At 44.8% G+C, this 15,997-nt stretch overlaps 1 pseudogene; it reads right to left on the bottom strand.

Moving 5' to 3' along the window:
- Window positions 1-274: 274 nt before the first annotated feature.
- LOC145389720 (G-protein coupled receptor moody-like) overlaps window positions 275-15,997 on the bottom strand; it is a 60,077-nt pseudogene continuing 44,354 nt past the window's right edge.

The raw sequence follows: 15,997 nt of genomic DNA, 5'->3' as shown, positions 1-15,997 counted from the left end.
CCAAAGCCACATAGAATACTGCCCAGTGGCCCCAGGTGAGACCCGGCAAGACTAGTGCGACCCAGTGCCAACCACGCCTGCCTCATCCACTGGCCACACCTACAGGAGGGAAGAATGTGCCCGACGAAGAAAGTAACTGTGGCTGGGCTGGGTGTGGCTCTGGAAGGTGTAAGGAGCAGACAGTGAAGGCAGGTGTGGGATGCAGGGCTGGTGCAGGTGTGGTGTTGGGGCTGGTGAGCACTGGGCTGGGGCAGGACATGGCCTTGACACACCTTCAGGAAATCTTAGTCAAGGAGCGATTGACAGCATCAGCACCAACACTGCAGGCAAAGAGGCTGAGGTAGGCCTGGCGGTACTCCGAGGACATGACCACATAGATAATGGGGTTGATGCAGGTGGTTAGGTAGACCAGCAGCAAACCCAAGATGTTCAACACAGGCTTGTCATCCTTGCTGAATGTCTTCACCAGCGTGATGGGCAGGTAACACACCACAAAGGACAAGAAGATCACCAGAATCATCTTCAGGAGCCGCTGGTCCTTTGGACTTAGTGCAGTCTGCCGTGTCAGGAGTGATCCCCTCCGAGCCCTGCGGAATGTCCCACGCAACTGTGAAAATGCCCCCTTTGCTGATTCATTTGACTGCCGCCGCCCCGTCTCATCTGTTGCATCAGAGGCGGGTGAGTCTGGGGTATTTGTTGGACATATTCTGATGGGGAGGACACCACCCCTTCCTCCCCTGAGGGATGGCCGGACAGCCCATTGACCTCAGGCCTAAGCACCGTGACGCTCACCCCTGGGGAAGGTGACTGGCCTCTGCCATCACTGTGACCACTGGCCGGGTGGGTGGGAGAGGCACCACCCTCCAGGACTTCCACACTGACGGAGCTGGTGTTGGAGGTGAGCTTTACCTGTGTCTCCACCTGCACAGTCTCACTCAGTGTATGCACCCGTGCCTCACCACCCTCATGTGGGTCTGCCCTGTCCCTCTCTTCTCCCACACCCAACTTTCCACCTTCTTCCTGCTTAGTGCTGCCTTTCTGTTTGTCTTGTTTGCTATTCACTCTGATGATGCTTTGATCACTGTTGTGGCTTCGTTTGTCTGCACGGTGCACGATGCAGAAAATCCTTGCATAACAGACACAGATGGCCACACACGGAAGCATGAATGCAAACACGAAGAGCAATGACTTAGGCGAGTATCCATCGCTGTCTGGCAGAATGGTGCACGAGCCGATGGTGGGGTCCAAGCCAAAGGTCCCCCACACTTTCAGGGCTGTGGGCACTAGGGCTCCAAAGGCACCTACCCACGTGGACACAACCATCACCGCCAGCAGCGTCTGCGTGTACAGCCTGAGGAAAAATAGGGGTGGTGAGAGGTGATGACAGTGGAGGTAATGATTGACAGTTGTAGTGCTGCTAACAGTAGTTGTGACTACAGGTTCATCTGAACACGAATGGAGTGGATTACAGGAGGAATGTGCCCTTCTCTTGTAGTCTTTTCGGAATAGGGACATTTATGTAACTAGGGAGCAGGGCTGTCTTGTAATATCGGTGCCATCGCATGAAGGCTTCCCTTACCAGCACCAGATACAGATATAAAAGCCGTGCCATAGCATCAGTGACATTACTCATGAACAGGGTCTGAAGTGTTAGGGTAAAGGGAGGCCTGAGCCCTGAGGGTAATGAACTGGTTCCTAACACTCTGGGCTAGACAAGCTTCCCACTAGCGACTACAAGTATCTGGCCTTAGCAAAAGTGAAATAGGAGAGTCACTCCTAAAGACTAAGGTGGAAGACCCGTTTTCTAAGTGACTGGAGATACTGTATTTTTCTTTTCCTCAGCACATCTACTTTAGTAATCTAGTGACGTACAGTACACGTCATAATTCTCTTGTATGTTACTGATACAAACCAGGTCGATACTGAAACGAGAAAATTACCATACTAGAGAAGGGTAAGGTGTAATATGCAAAATAAATCGCCAAGGCCAAGGATGAGATGGAGGGATGGAGTAGAGAGGTATATAAGAGAGGAGGCTGTGAGCTGGGACCAGGGCAATGAAACGGCAGGGGACAGGGTGACATGGAGGCGATTTGTTTGTGGCCACCCCTTAAGGGATTAAGGCGTCCGGCAATAGATATATAGATAGAAGGGTAAGGTGTAATATGCAAAATAAATCGCTAAGGAAGAGGTGTTACGAAGCCTCCTATATGCCAGCTAGAATACGACCCAAAAGCTAAACAAAGGCAGGAGAAAAACATCGTAAGACAGAAATAATTATCATAATATACGTCACCATATTACGTCACCTGTCAGACCAACACACACACACACACACACACTCTCTCTCTCTCTCTCACCATTCTTTCCATCACCCCTTCATCTTTCCATCTTTCCTTCCTTATTTTATCTTTTCTCCCTTTCATTCATCCTTCTTTCCTTCCTTCCTTCATTGTCTTTCATTCATCCTTCTTTCCTTCCTTCCTTCACTGTCTTTCATCCACCCTTCTTTCCTTCCTTCCTTCTTTCATCTCTGCAGTCTTTCCTTCACCCTTCTTTCCATCCTTCCTTCTTTCATCTCTTCTGCCTTTCCTTCACCCTTCTTTCCCGCCTTCTCTCACCTCCCTTACATCATGTTTCACGCTCCTTCACATCTTCCATCTTCCTTCACCTTCCTTTCATCTTCCCTTCAATCTCGCTTCCTTGTGATCAGTGATTGTGTGGGGCAGAGAGGGGAGGTGGGAGAGGGAAGGGGAGGGGGGGAGAAGGGGAATGGAAATTGAAGAGGAAAGAGGTGAAGTGTGGATGGGAAGGGAAATGATGGAGCGAGTGAAGAAAGAGAGAGAGAGAGAGAGAGAGAGAGAGAGAGAGAGAGAGAGAGATGGGGGGAAGGAGGAGAGGGGGAAAATGGGAGGGAGAGGGTCGAAATCATGATGGAAAAGACTTGCCACTGATGGAAAGGGGTATGAGAGAGATAGAGATAGATAGATAGATAGATAGATAGATAGAGAGAGAGAGAGAGAGAGAGAGAGAGAGAGAGAGAGAGAGAGAGGGCGCTATCTGTGGAGGTCAATTTTCCATCAGGCAAAAGGACAGACCGACAAAGGCCATTCCACTCACACCCACACGCAGACACATACACACACGCACACACACACACAGGTACACAGACACACTCATATTACAGGCACAAACACTCCTACGTAAACGCACACACATGCACACTTTTACATGCATGCACGCTTACACACACACACACACACACACACACACACACACACACACACACACACACACACACACACACACACGTATCCAGGGTGTTGCGGTGATGTTCCGTGTCAAAAAAAACATTGTGATTTATGGCCAATTTTTTATATGCAGTAAAATTTTATTCAGTTTTTATGTACGGAATTTTAAAGTAATTTTGGCTGACAGTTTGTACCCTTTCTCATGGTTAGCCCTCCCTCCCTCCCTCCCTCCCTCCTTGTGCCTGCCTTCGTGTCTCCTTCCCTCCTTGTGCCTGCCTTCGTGTCTCCTTCCCTCCTTGTGCCTGCCTTCGTGTCTCCTTCCCTCCTTGTGCCTGCCTTCGTGTCTCCTTCCCTCCTTGTGCCTGCCTTCGTGTCTCCTTCCCTCCTTGTGCCTGCCTTCGTGTCTCCTTCCCTCCTTGTGCCTGCCTTCGTGTCTCCTTCCCTCCTTGTGCCTGCCTTCGTGTCTCCTTCCCTCCTTGTGCCTGCCTTCGTGTCTCCTTCCCTCCTTGTGCCTGCCTTCGTCTCTCCTTCCCTCCTTGTGCCTGCCTTCGTCTCTCCTTCCTTCCTTCATTCAGTCCTCCCTCCCTTCCTCCATTCTTCCTTGTGCCTCCCTCCTTCTATCCCTCCCTCTCTCCCTCCCTCTGTCTGTCTGTCTGTCTGTTTTTGTCTTTCTTTTTGTTTGTCTTTCTGAATGTGTCTGTCTGTCTGTCTGTCTGTCTGTCTCTCTCTCTCTCTCTCTCTCTCTCTCTCTGGCTGGCATTTTGTGAGGGTGTTTGTTTAACCCAAAAAAAAAAGAAAAAAAAAGAATACTATTAAAGTTTGTACATTCTGCCTCTCAAAATGCAGTAAAAGAAGAGACAAAATTTACCACTTCATTTTTGTAACATTTTCATTCTTATTTCCTTTTCTTTTTCGATTTATTTCAGCTTCAGAGAGACTTTTCGAACTGGAGAGGCTAGATACAGCTTTTATGTATTCCTTCACTGCTACGGGGCCTCTTTACCTGTAACACAAGACGGACAATAGAGAGAATAAGTTAAAAAAAAAAAAGACGTGCTCGGGGTGATGGAGTTAATGTGAGTGAGCTACGAGACGCCTGGACACATTGCTTTTGTGAGAGTGGAGGTCGGAGGCAGGGGGAATTTACCACTTTTTACTCTCTTCTCCTCTCTTCTGCTCTCTTCTCTCCTCTTCTTCTCACTTCTCTTTCCTTTTCTTCATGCCTTGTCTGGTTTCCCCTCCTCCTTTTTGCTTTTGTTTCCTGCCGTGCCCTTCCCTGCTCTCCCCGCCTGTCCTGTCAACTCTTCCCACCTCTCCTGTGTCCGCTATCCTCCTCTCCTCGCCTCTCCTCCCTTGGCCTCTCATGCTGTACCCTCCTCCCCTCCCCTCCCCTCTCCTCTCCTCCCCACTCCTCTCCTCTCCCCACTCCTCTCCTCTCCCCACTCCTCTCCCCTTGCTGTTATTACGTATATAATATACTTTTTGTTGTCATTATTATTAATACTAAATTAAGTTTCTTGCCCATTACGGTTTTTGTGCAGTTATGAAGAAATTATCCTATTAGTTTTGAGAGAGAGAGGGGGGGGAAAGAGAGAGAGGGGAGAGAGAGAGAGAGAGAGAGAGAGAGAGAGAGAGTAGCCAACATTGACTTCAGTCCTTTTTCATCTTGTATTGCTTTTATTGCCTCCTGGTGCATAGATTTCCTGTTTCTTTACCCAGAGAGAGAGAGAGAGAGAAGGGGGAGATGTGTGTACATTTGAATGTTTGTGTCTGTACATGTATATGTGTGTGTGTGTGTGTGTGTGTGTGTGTGTGTGTGTGTGTGTAAATATTTTATGCATGGAATCATCGAACGCGCTTCCCCCTCCCACCCTTCCCTCCCACCATCTTCTTCCTCCCTCTCCCCTCCGTCCCTCCCTCTCTTCTTCTCTTCCAGGCCCCCCTTCTCCTCCCCACGTCCCTTCCCTTCTTCTTCTCCCCTTCCACACCCTGTCACCCTTTCCGTTCAGTCCTTCCACCCTTCCTCCTCCCTCTCCCTCTCTCACTCTTCTCTTCCTACATCCTTTCTCTCCATTTCCCTTTTCTTCAGTCGTCCCTCTTTTCCTCCTCACACATTCCTCTCTTCCTCTTCCACCCTCTTTTTCTCCCTCCTCTCACTCGCACTTCTCTCACCCAGATTACTCTTCCTTCTCTCTCCCCAGTCTCCCTCCCCTGATTCTCTCCTGCGTTTCCCCCTTCCCTTTTTCCATCCGGCTTCTGTCGTCTTCCCTCTCCCTTCTCCCTTCTCTCCTTCCCTTCCTTTCTTCTTCCCTTCACTTGGTCTTCCCTTTCCCTCTGCTTTCCTTTCCTTCTGTATCTTCCCTGTTTCCTTCCCTCTCCCCTCCCCTTCTCCTTTCCTTTCCCCCTCCTTCTGCCTTCTTCCCCCTCTTACCTCACTGTCTCCCCCTCTCGTTCCCCTTCCTTTCCCCCCTTTCTCATTCCGTTCCCTCCCCATCCTCCTCCACTCCCACCACACACTTTCCTTCTCTTCCACTCCTTCCCCCTCCCCCTACCTTTCTCCCTTTTCTTCTCCCCCCTTCCCCCTCCTCCCCCTCCCCCTTCCCCACCTAGGCAGGGGAGGTTGGAGGCAGCGGTACCAGAACGGGACAATACCTTAGTGTTAGTGAGACAAATGTTGCCATCTCAGAGCGGTCACCCTTGCACACACACACACACACACACACACACACACACACACACACACACACACACACACACCAGTGCAATCGTACCTTCTGAACTACCAACCCACTCTCCTACGTACCTACCTTTATACCTACCTGCCTACCTACCTACTGACCGACCTACCTACTTACCTACCTGTGCACCTGCCTACGAACCTGTCTGACAACCAACGTACCTACTACCAACTTACCTGGCTACTTACCTACCTACAAACGTTTACCTTCTTACACCTGCTTTCCTGCCTACCTACCAATTTGCCTGTCTACCTGTAATATTGGCTCATCCCACACCTGGATAATTAGTCACGAGAGAGAGAGAGAGAGAGAGAGAGAGAGAGAGAGGTTTAAAGTCGGTAGCACTCTTCCTCCCTCTCCACTCCCACTCATCACCATTCATGATTCTCTCTCTCTCTCTCTCTCTCTCGCTTTCAACCGGATTAGCTTATTTTATTCACCACTAATCCTAACCCACCAATGTAATCCCCCAATCAAGCAATGTAATCCCCACATACGAACCACTGCCCCTGCCAAAAATGTAATCATCGTTTTACTCTCTCTCTCTCTCTCTCTCTCTCTCTCTCTCTCTCTGTCTCTGTCTGTCTCTCTCTCTCTCTCTCTCTCTCTCTCTCGTCATATTCTTTCCTGCATCCTTAAGATGATTTTTTTCCCTTGAGCAAAAAAAAAGAAAAAGGAAAAGAAAAAAGGATAAAAAAATCCGTGCTGCATCTTTAGCTACAGGTGGGTAAAATGTGTCATCGGGCTGAAGAGGTTAATCGTTCTGTGTAATCCGGTTAGGCAGCAATGTAATCCCCCGGTCTGAAAAGTAATCCTTGTAATCGATATAAAACTGAATCGATTTGAGGGATTTATGAGGCTTGGTAATACGGGTAGGCAATAATGTAATCATCCAGTGTATAATGTAATCCTAGTAATGATCATCGAAATTAATTAATGTAATCCTAGTGTAATCGCAAGTGCAGTATTGTAATCACCTGGACGGACATGCAGTTACGATAAAAGCTCCGGTCAGTGTAATCCTCGCATGCAGTAATGTAATCGCTTGGGATGAAAATGTAATCGCCATATAAAAAAGTGACATACTTCTTCAATAAAACAGCCAAAAAATAATAAAAAAAATCTATAATGTGAACTTTGGCCTATCAGTGTAATCCATTTATGCAAAAAATGTAATCGCTTGGGATGAAAATGTAATCACCATTTTAAAAGGCGCTCGCTTCCTAAATCACCCGGCCAGAAATAATCACAAAATGAATAAATAACGGTAAATAAATAAAGGAAATAAAGAATAACTAAATCAATAAATGAAAAAATAAATGAAAAACTGAGGACTGGCCAGGGGGTGTAATCCTAGAATGCCGAGATATACTCGTCCAGCCTGAAATGTAATCACCATCAAATATAATCGAGCTTGCCCAGTATCAGGCCCGGCCAAAAAAAAAAAAAAAAAGTAATCCCCCTACGTCAGAATGTAATCACCTATCTAAAAATGTAATCACCCTGCGTCAAAATGTAATCGCCTGGTCAAAAAATGTAATCGGCCTGCCCCAAAATATAACTACCTGGTCTATAAATGTAATCACCTGGTCTATAAATGTAATCACCCTGCGCCAAAATGTAATCACCTGGTCGAAAAATATAATCACCTGGTCTATAAATGTAATCACCCTGCGCCAAAATGTAATCACCTGTTCTGAAAATGAAATCACCATAAAAATGTCACTGGTTCCCCCAAATATATGCCTTCGATCTATCACTGTAATCCACCATCAGAATTAATGTAATCGCTGTCAAGTTAAAAATCCGGCTAATCCCGGAAATATGAACGCCAGGCAGTCAATATAATCTCCCTGTTATGGAATGTAATCCCCGAAGCCTCCAATTGTAATCAGCTTAAAAAATAATAATGTAACTTTTGTCAAATAATTCCATTTTTTAATGTAAGCACCTTAAAATGAACAGTATTGGTTAATTGTTAAAATATTTCTCTCTCTCTCTCTCTCTCTCTCTCTCTCTCTCTCTCTCTCTCTCTCCTTTACTAGCTCCTGAAAAAAAATCCTCATCTAATCAGTGTAATCCCCTTACACCATCAGTGTAATGGTCTAACATGAGAACATAATCCCTATAAAAAATAATCACCTGCCTCAAAAATAATCCCCTCCCTTAATAATATAATCACTAAAATAAGATATAATCCGGTTAATCCCCCAAATCAACCTCATCCAGTAAGAGTAATCCCCCCTCACCATAATGGATTAATCTGGGCCACCAAAAAGTAATCCTTATTTTAGAGTTTCGCAAAAATAATAACCTTAACCCTTCATTGTAATCCACTATCCCCACAAAATGTAAAAAAAGTGAAATTAATCAAAAGAAAAGGTTGATTTCTTATTAATTTTAAAGCCTAGAGTAATTTCATACACATATACAAGAGAATAAACATTAGTCTGTCTATCTGTCTATCTCTCTATTTATCTATCTGTCCATCCAATCTCCCCAAAGTATTATCTTCAGCCAATCTCTGCAAATCCCGAAGCTGTAATGTAATCGCCACAAATATAATCCTGCCATGGGGTGTAATGCTGGCGTAATCCCCGTGTATGCAATTTGCCCTGAGCTGCTAATCCCCCGGGGCTGTGGGAGTTCAGGAGGTTAAGGGGATTAGTGGATTAATCACTTGTTATTTTAGTGGATAAGGTGGGGATTAAGTGTCTGTTTTTCTTGCTTATTTTTTCTTTTCTTTTTTCGTTTTGGTTTTATTTCTGTTCGTTTTCCTTTTCCTGTTTTATTCTCTTTATTTCTTTTCATTTTGTGTGTTTCTCTTTTATTTTATTTTTCTTTTTTTTTCAGTTTCATTTTCTCGATCACTGTGACTTGCCCTTATCTTTCATGAGTTTCTCTCTCTCTCTCTCTCTCTCTCTCTCTCTCTCCTTCATTTCATCATCTTCTCCCTCCCCCTCTTTCCTTCGTTTCATATCTGCATTCCTTCTCTCATCTGTGCATTCCTCCGTTGTTCCTCCCGCCTCTCATCTCTCCTTCATTCTCGTTCTCGTCTTCTTTCCTCCTTTCCTCAGTTTCCTTCACTCCCATTACTCCTTCATTTATCCCTTATCTGTCTTCCGTTTCCCCTCCATTTTTCATTTTCCTCCCTCTTCTTCTATTCCTCTTTCCCTTTTCCCTTTCCTCCTCCCACTGTCTCCTCCACCCTTTTCCTCCTCCCTCCCTCTCCTCCTCCTTCCTTCCATTTTTCATCCCTCTTTCCCCTCTGTCATGTTTTCCTTCCTTCCTCTCCGTTTTTGCTTTAATTTCGATCTATCTCTCCTCCCCTTACCCTTCTCTCTCCCCTCACCTTTCCTCCATACCTTTCCTCCCCATCCCCTCCTCTCTCTCACCCCACCTTTTCCCCATCCTTCACCCGACATCACTCTCCTTCTTCCCCACTTCTCTGTCTTCTCTTCTGGTCTTTTTTCCGCCTCACTTTCACTCCCCTTTCTTCCCCAACTTGCCCTTGACATCCCTCTCCTCCCTCTTCTCCCCATCATCTTCCCATTCCCTCAGTCCCCTCCTCATCTCTTCCCCTACCCCTTCTCCTTCTTACTCTGTCTTCTCCCCACCCCCTCCCCTTCCCCATCTTCCACTCTCTTTTTCCTCCTCTTCCTCTTTACACCTTTTTCCCCACCACCCGCTCTCCACTCGTCCCTTCTTCTCCTTCCTCCTCACCCCCATGTCTCTCTTCTCCCCCTCCCCTTCCTTCCGCCATCCTCCCCCACCCCCCACTCTTAACCCAGGTGAGAGGGGCCGCGGCAGCCTTGGATGTGGTCCCCCCCTCCCCCGGATTAATCTCAAATAAATGCAATCCGTCCTGCCGGCTCGGATTAAACCCAACTTCCACCGCCGTATTGAAACTTGCACAGGAATTTCTAGCCAGTTTATAGATATTCCCCTCTCCCCTTCCCCTCCCCTCCCTTCCCCTCCCCTCTGGCCCGCCCCCTTCCTCTTCCCCTCAGCCTTCCCCGCTCTCTCCCTGGCTTCTTACCTTTCTCCGGTCCGTCTTCCTGCCCCTCCCCATCCCTTCTCTCTGCTCCCTTCCTCCTTTCCTCCCGGCCCCCCTTCCTTCCCCTGTCCCTACTCTCTCCCCCTACCCCTTTCTACCCCCTCTTCCTGCCCCGCACATCCTCCCCACATCCCTCTCTTCTCTCCCGGCCCCTCCCTTCTCGCTGAAATGTGTGGAAGTCTTGAGGGAGTGGCGCAAAGAGGAAATAAGATGAAGGAGGAAAATGAACAGAAGAAAGAAACGCAAAAAAAGGCAATTAACGCGTTGACTCCCAGGACGCCCTTTTTTTTTTTTCCTTTTTTTTATTTTTTTGAGACTGTCGACTGAGGAATATTCTACACCTCACGATAAACGATGGAATGCAGTTGAGTAGTGCATTTATATTTCAAGCTGTTAGCCCCCCCAAAAAAATGAAAAAAATGGAATCTGAAGGAAGAAAAATGATAAAAATAATATGAAAATGAGAGAATAAAAAGGAAACATTGAGAGGAAAATTAAAAAGACAAGAGGGATACCAAGAGAACTAGAGAGAGAGAGAGAGAGAGAGAGAGAGAGAATGAATTAAAAGAAATAAATGTAACAAAATATTGGAACAAAAGAAGATAAATTCGTGGCACTCAAAAAGGCGATAAGCCAAATCGAATTTTTCTTTTTTTTTCTTTTTTGGTGTGTGTCACGTAAAGTTGTGTCAGGTTAAGAATATGGTAACTTCCATTGCCACTTTACTGCTGAGGTTGGGCTGTGTGTGTGTGTGTGTGTGTGTGTGTGTTTGTGTTGTTTTAATCCGGATGCTTCCAGACGGTTTTATACATGTTAGAAAAATACCTGTAAGTCATAAGCTTAACTTGAATATCAGGATTCTCGCCAGCTTAATAAACAAATAATCTGGTGCTGAGCTTGATACAGGGTGGTCCAGTTATAATGCATCCCTGTGCAAGTCGGTTTCTCTTGTGTTGCGAGCACGGCTTATCGTTACCAATGTCTGCCCTGCTTGACTTAGGCTATCCATCTCCTGCTACCACACTCACGCCCACACCAGCACACTGAGCCATCACCGCAAATCAGATATCGCCAGGTGAGGTTTTGGTGAAGCACTGTTAATGGCGTATCCTGTATATTACACAGGTATTTCTAGTGTAAAAAAAAAAAAAGTAGATTTTTTTTTTCACTTACTACCTGATACCGGAAAAAAAAATCTTACGTGTTAACCAGCCTGAAAAAAGACAGATTCACGATAACAAGGAAAAGGTTAAGGAATGAATTTTATCTCTCTTTCTCGTGGCTTTACCCTGGACTGAAGAAAATCCCGTGGCCTTAGCGTGAATGCAACAAGCCATGAGGAGGAGAGTGTTAATGAGTGGTTATGAGGCGATTAGGGGGGTATTAGAGGGTACGCTGGATTCCAAGGGGTTAGCACACGATGAAATTACCTTAGCTGCTCTCTCTCTCTCTCTCTCTCTCTCTCTCTCTCTCTCTCGAGTTTTGTTCACTTTATCCTTGCCTTTTTTTTCTACTCCCCACTCTGTAAATTCCAATTCTTTCTTTCACCCTTCCTTTCCTTTCGTCCTCTTTTCCTCTTTTTTTTTCTCCTCTCTTTTCTTTCTTTCTGTACTTACGCCTTCTCTTTTTTCCTCTCCAATCTATTTTCTTTTTCTCCCCTTCTGTCTTCGTGTATTTCTCTCCTCCCTCGTTCCCTCCTCCCCTTCCTCCTCTCCTTCTCTTTCTCTCTCACCTGTTACTCTCTCCTCCCCCCTTCATCCTTTCCTTTCTTTCATTTATCTTCACTTCCTCCTCCTTTTCATCATCTTCACGTTATTTTTTTTTCCTTCTGCCTCTCATCACCCATTCTCTCTTTCCTGTTATTTTTCTTTTCCCTTCCCCGTCCTTCTCCTCATGCGCTTCTTTTAAATTTTCTTGTCCCTGTCTGTCTGTCTGTCGGTCGGTCTATCTGTCTGTCTGTCTGTCTGTCTGTCTGTCTGTCTGTCTGTCTGTCTGTCTGTCTGTCTGTCTGTCCGTCCTCCGTCCGTCCGTCTCTCTCTCTCTCTCTCTCTCTCTCTCTCTCTCTCTCTCTCTCTCTCATTCACAGAACATCTCATTAGCATATCAGGAGGAGGGAGGAGAGGGAGAGGGGGGAGGGGGGAAGAAGGAAGAGCATGAAGTGAATGTAGGTAAAGGAGAGGTAAGAGAGGAAGTAGGTTAAGGTAGGAAGAGGAGGAGGAGGAGGAAAGAGAAGAAGAAGAAGAGGAGGAGGAGAAGGAATGGATGTGTCCCGTATAGGTGTATTGAAATGGCTAGGGGAGAGGCTGGGTGGGGGAGTGAGGTGAATGAGGGAAGGGAGAAGGATAGGAGACGTGGGTGAGGGGAAGGGGAATGGTGGGGGAGGGGAGATGGGGAAAGATGGATATGCATTGTGTAGGTGTGGTGAAAGGGGAAAGAGAGAGGATGTTGCAGAGAGAGAAGACGGAGGGGAGAGAGAGAAGGGAGAGGGGAGAGGAGGGGGGAGAGAAAGGGGTGGTGGGGGGAGATAAACGAGGGAGGTGGGTTGGTGTAGGGAGAGGAGAGAAAGGGAGAGAGAAATGGATGGAGGGAGTGGTGAATAGGAGGGCAGGAAAGGGCGATTGGGTGGGGGGAACGTGGTGAATGAAGTGGTGGAGGGGGGGAGGGGGAGGGAGGGAGGAAGGGGGCAGGGGGAGCGGTGAAGGAGGATGGGGAGAATGGGGTGCTGTTCAGTGGGGTGTAAAATCTAAGGTACCTGGGATCGATTCCGGATCAGGCAGTGTGTGTGTGTGTGTGTGTGTGTGTGTGTGTGTGTGTGTGTGTGTGTGGGGAGGGGGGGAGGGGAGAGTGTGGGTGTGGGGGGAGGAGGGTGGGTGTAGTGAGGGGGAGTGTGGGTGTAGTGGGGGGGGAAGAGTGTGGGCTTAGTGTATTTTGTTAAGTGGTTTCTGTTTCTATATTTCGGCACTGTTTTCCCCTCTCCTTTTCTCAGTACCCGTTTTCCTTTGGTTTTCTGTTTTGGTTCGCTTGTTATAATTTTTTCTTTGCTAATTTCACTTTCGTTTTCTTTTTGTTATTTTTTTCACGTTATTTTCAGTCTTGTGTATGTTTGTTTTGGTATCAGTTCTCTTTTTCATGTTTATTTTTCCTTTTATATATCTTTATATCTTTTTCCTCTTATTTCTGTACCTTTTTATAGTTTCCTCATCCTTTTCATTCATTCATTCATTCATTTATTCAGTTCATTAATTTCATACATTCATTCATTCAGTTCATTCATTCATTCATTTACTTCATTCATTCATGCATTCATTATCTTCACCCTCTTTCGTATCTACAGTAAACGATGTGATAAGGTGGGATGTACAGATACAGAAATAAATGAATAAATAAAACAAACAGACACGGATAGAGATAGATAGACATAAATAAATACGTAAATAAATGAATAAACAAACAAATTAGGTAGATAGATAGACAGATAGATAGATAGATAGTTAGACAGATAAATTAACAAAGCACAACAGTAGGAGACATACCAAAGGGCATGTCAAGTGAAATGGCCGACGCAGTCAATCAGGCCTTCCATTCCTTGCCTCCACCTCACACGGAAAACCACCTGCCCATAAATTTTGCTGTTTTCATGGTAGATTCTTTTTTAAATACACCTGTTAAATAGTGTTATTTCCTTCCGGACTCATTTAGGAAAGAGATACCATACTCTTTAATGTGTCTAAGTACCATAGCCCTCCGTTTCTCCCCTCTTTTGTGTTGCTTCAATTCCTTAATCCCGTCCACTTGCGTATGTCATTTTCATTTTGTCTTTACCAGATAACATGCAGTTTAAGTGAGCACCCAGAGAGTCAAGGGATTATTGGAGGGTGTATCTCATTCCTGTAGTTCGTAACGTCTGTTGTGATCTGAATATAATCATTTGGAGATAGCAAGAATAAAATGGAAAAAATGCGTCATGGGATTGAAAGGTGTAAATTTCCCCACCTAACACTCACGTGCTCATTTACCACATCCGCCCACCTTCTTCGTCTTGGCTTGGCGCACTTCCTTCCTCCTTCAGACTCTTGAATATAACCTTTGTACCACCCATTTTGTATCTTTTCTATAGCACCATACAAATCCCACACAACCCTTCCCTACCAGTCAGGCCCCAGGCTAGGCTACTTTTGTCCAGTAATATATATGGGCTGGCGACCAGTCTGTCCCTTGGTGGTATTACATAATCCAGAGCCTCCATTCTCTTTTTGAGGATCGAACCCATGCACGCCGAGACTCGTATTCTTGTCTGGTGAGGATGTTCCCAGGCATCCCTTCCATAGCGATTTATATCAGGATATACTTGGTTAATATCCATTCGTACGTTGTTTATGCAGTTTATGGCAGTACTGGAAGGATTTATATAACAGAAATGCACAGAAAGGTGTGATAATCAAAATAAATATAACAGAAACGCACAGTAAGGTGTAATAATCAAAATAAATCGCCTAGGGAAATATATTAGTGAGCTTCCTTAACCGACGGGAATACGAGCCAAAGACTTAATTGTAAATGGAGTGTTCTAACTACTAGACCAATACTCCGCAGCCAGGGTGCCGTGGCACACGGTGAGCCGCCAAAAGATTCATGGTGTGTCGAGGTATGTTGGTCTCCCCCCACTTTAAAACAGTATTGCAACAGTTATGGGAAAGAAATATAAGATAAATATACATAATATGGACAAATTAATATTGGAAACTAGAGGGGCACTCAGTGGAACGAATCTCTCTGACAAGGGCAACGTAATATCCAAACCATTTAGGTTTCCTCATCGTTGATTAGGGTTTCACAAAAAATGTTTCCCGGATCCAGAATCTGTAATACTATCCAGATCGGTTCCAAAAGTTAATCGAATGTTCCCTGGGGCATGGGCTGTCTACCCACCAAATTTGGTCCGAATCTCTCTTTTAGTTTTGAGTAATTCATTTTAAGACAACAAACATACAAACAAACAAACAGACAAACAAAGAGGGGTGAAAAGATACTATTCTTGTCAGAAAGAATAAGTAAAAGAATGTATTAGTGTTCACTATTCATTTTCCCATATTCCCGCAATACGAGTAGGCAACTTACGAAACGGTCGCTATGAACTGTCTCTTTATTGACACGAGTTAAAATGTTTTGAAGTGCAGGCTTGAGTCATTCAGTTGGATGCGCCTTGAATCCTAAGACTCTTCTGCTGCCTTTCAGTGCTAGTATTATTGTTCTCCCATTTTAACTTTGTCGTCCGTGTTAGTCTTTCATTTTCTGCTTTTGTGCCATTATTACTTTTGGCCATTTGTACGTTTTGGCACATTTTTACCTTTCTGTTTCTTTTTTTTTTTTTTTGCTCTTTTTAAAGTTTTGACTCATATTTTTTGAACCTGCTGATGTTTACCTTGTTCTGATGTTTACCTTTGCTCAGTTTGACTTGTTTGTTATTTTAGACGTGTTTGCGTTTGTCATAATTGGCCAGTTTCCAATTTTCTTATTTTATTTTTTCCTCATTTTTACTTCTTGCTCATTTCACTTTTCTTTCCCCAGTTTAACTTTTTGGCTTATTAGAACTTTTATGGTGATTTGATTTTTTTGCTCATTTGTACTTTGTTGGTCACTTATTATTTTCTTATTTTTACTTCTTTGTTCATGTTGACTTTTTTTGGCTTATGTTTACTTTTTTGCTTCTTTTTAGTTTTTTGATCTTTAAATATTGTTACATTTTTACTGTTGTGTTCGTTTTGACCTTTTGTTCGTTTTTATTTTTTTTATTCATTTTTACTTCTTTTTTTTTACTCATTTTTCCTTTGTTCACCTTTATTTTTGGCTCATTTGTACTTTTTTGCTTCTTTTTACTTTTTTTTGCTCATTTTAATGGTTTGCTCGTTTTTGCTTTTTACCTCGTTTTTTACTTACATGCTCGTTTGTCC

Source organism: Coenobita brevimanus, unplaced genomic scaffold (genome assembly GCF_032717465.1).
Source record: "Coenobita brevimanus isolate Jiangsu-jjx unplaced genomic scaffold, ASM3271746v2 jjx.HiC_scaffold_1978, whole genome shotgun sequence".
Lineage (NCBI taxonomy): Eukaryota > Metazoa > Arthropoda > Malacostraca > Decapoda > Coenobitidae > Coenobita > Coenobita brevimanus.
Note: the sequence above shows the minus strand (reverse complement) of the source record. Positions and strands in the feature narration are given on the sequence as shown.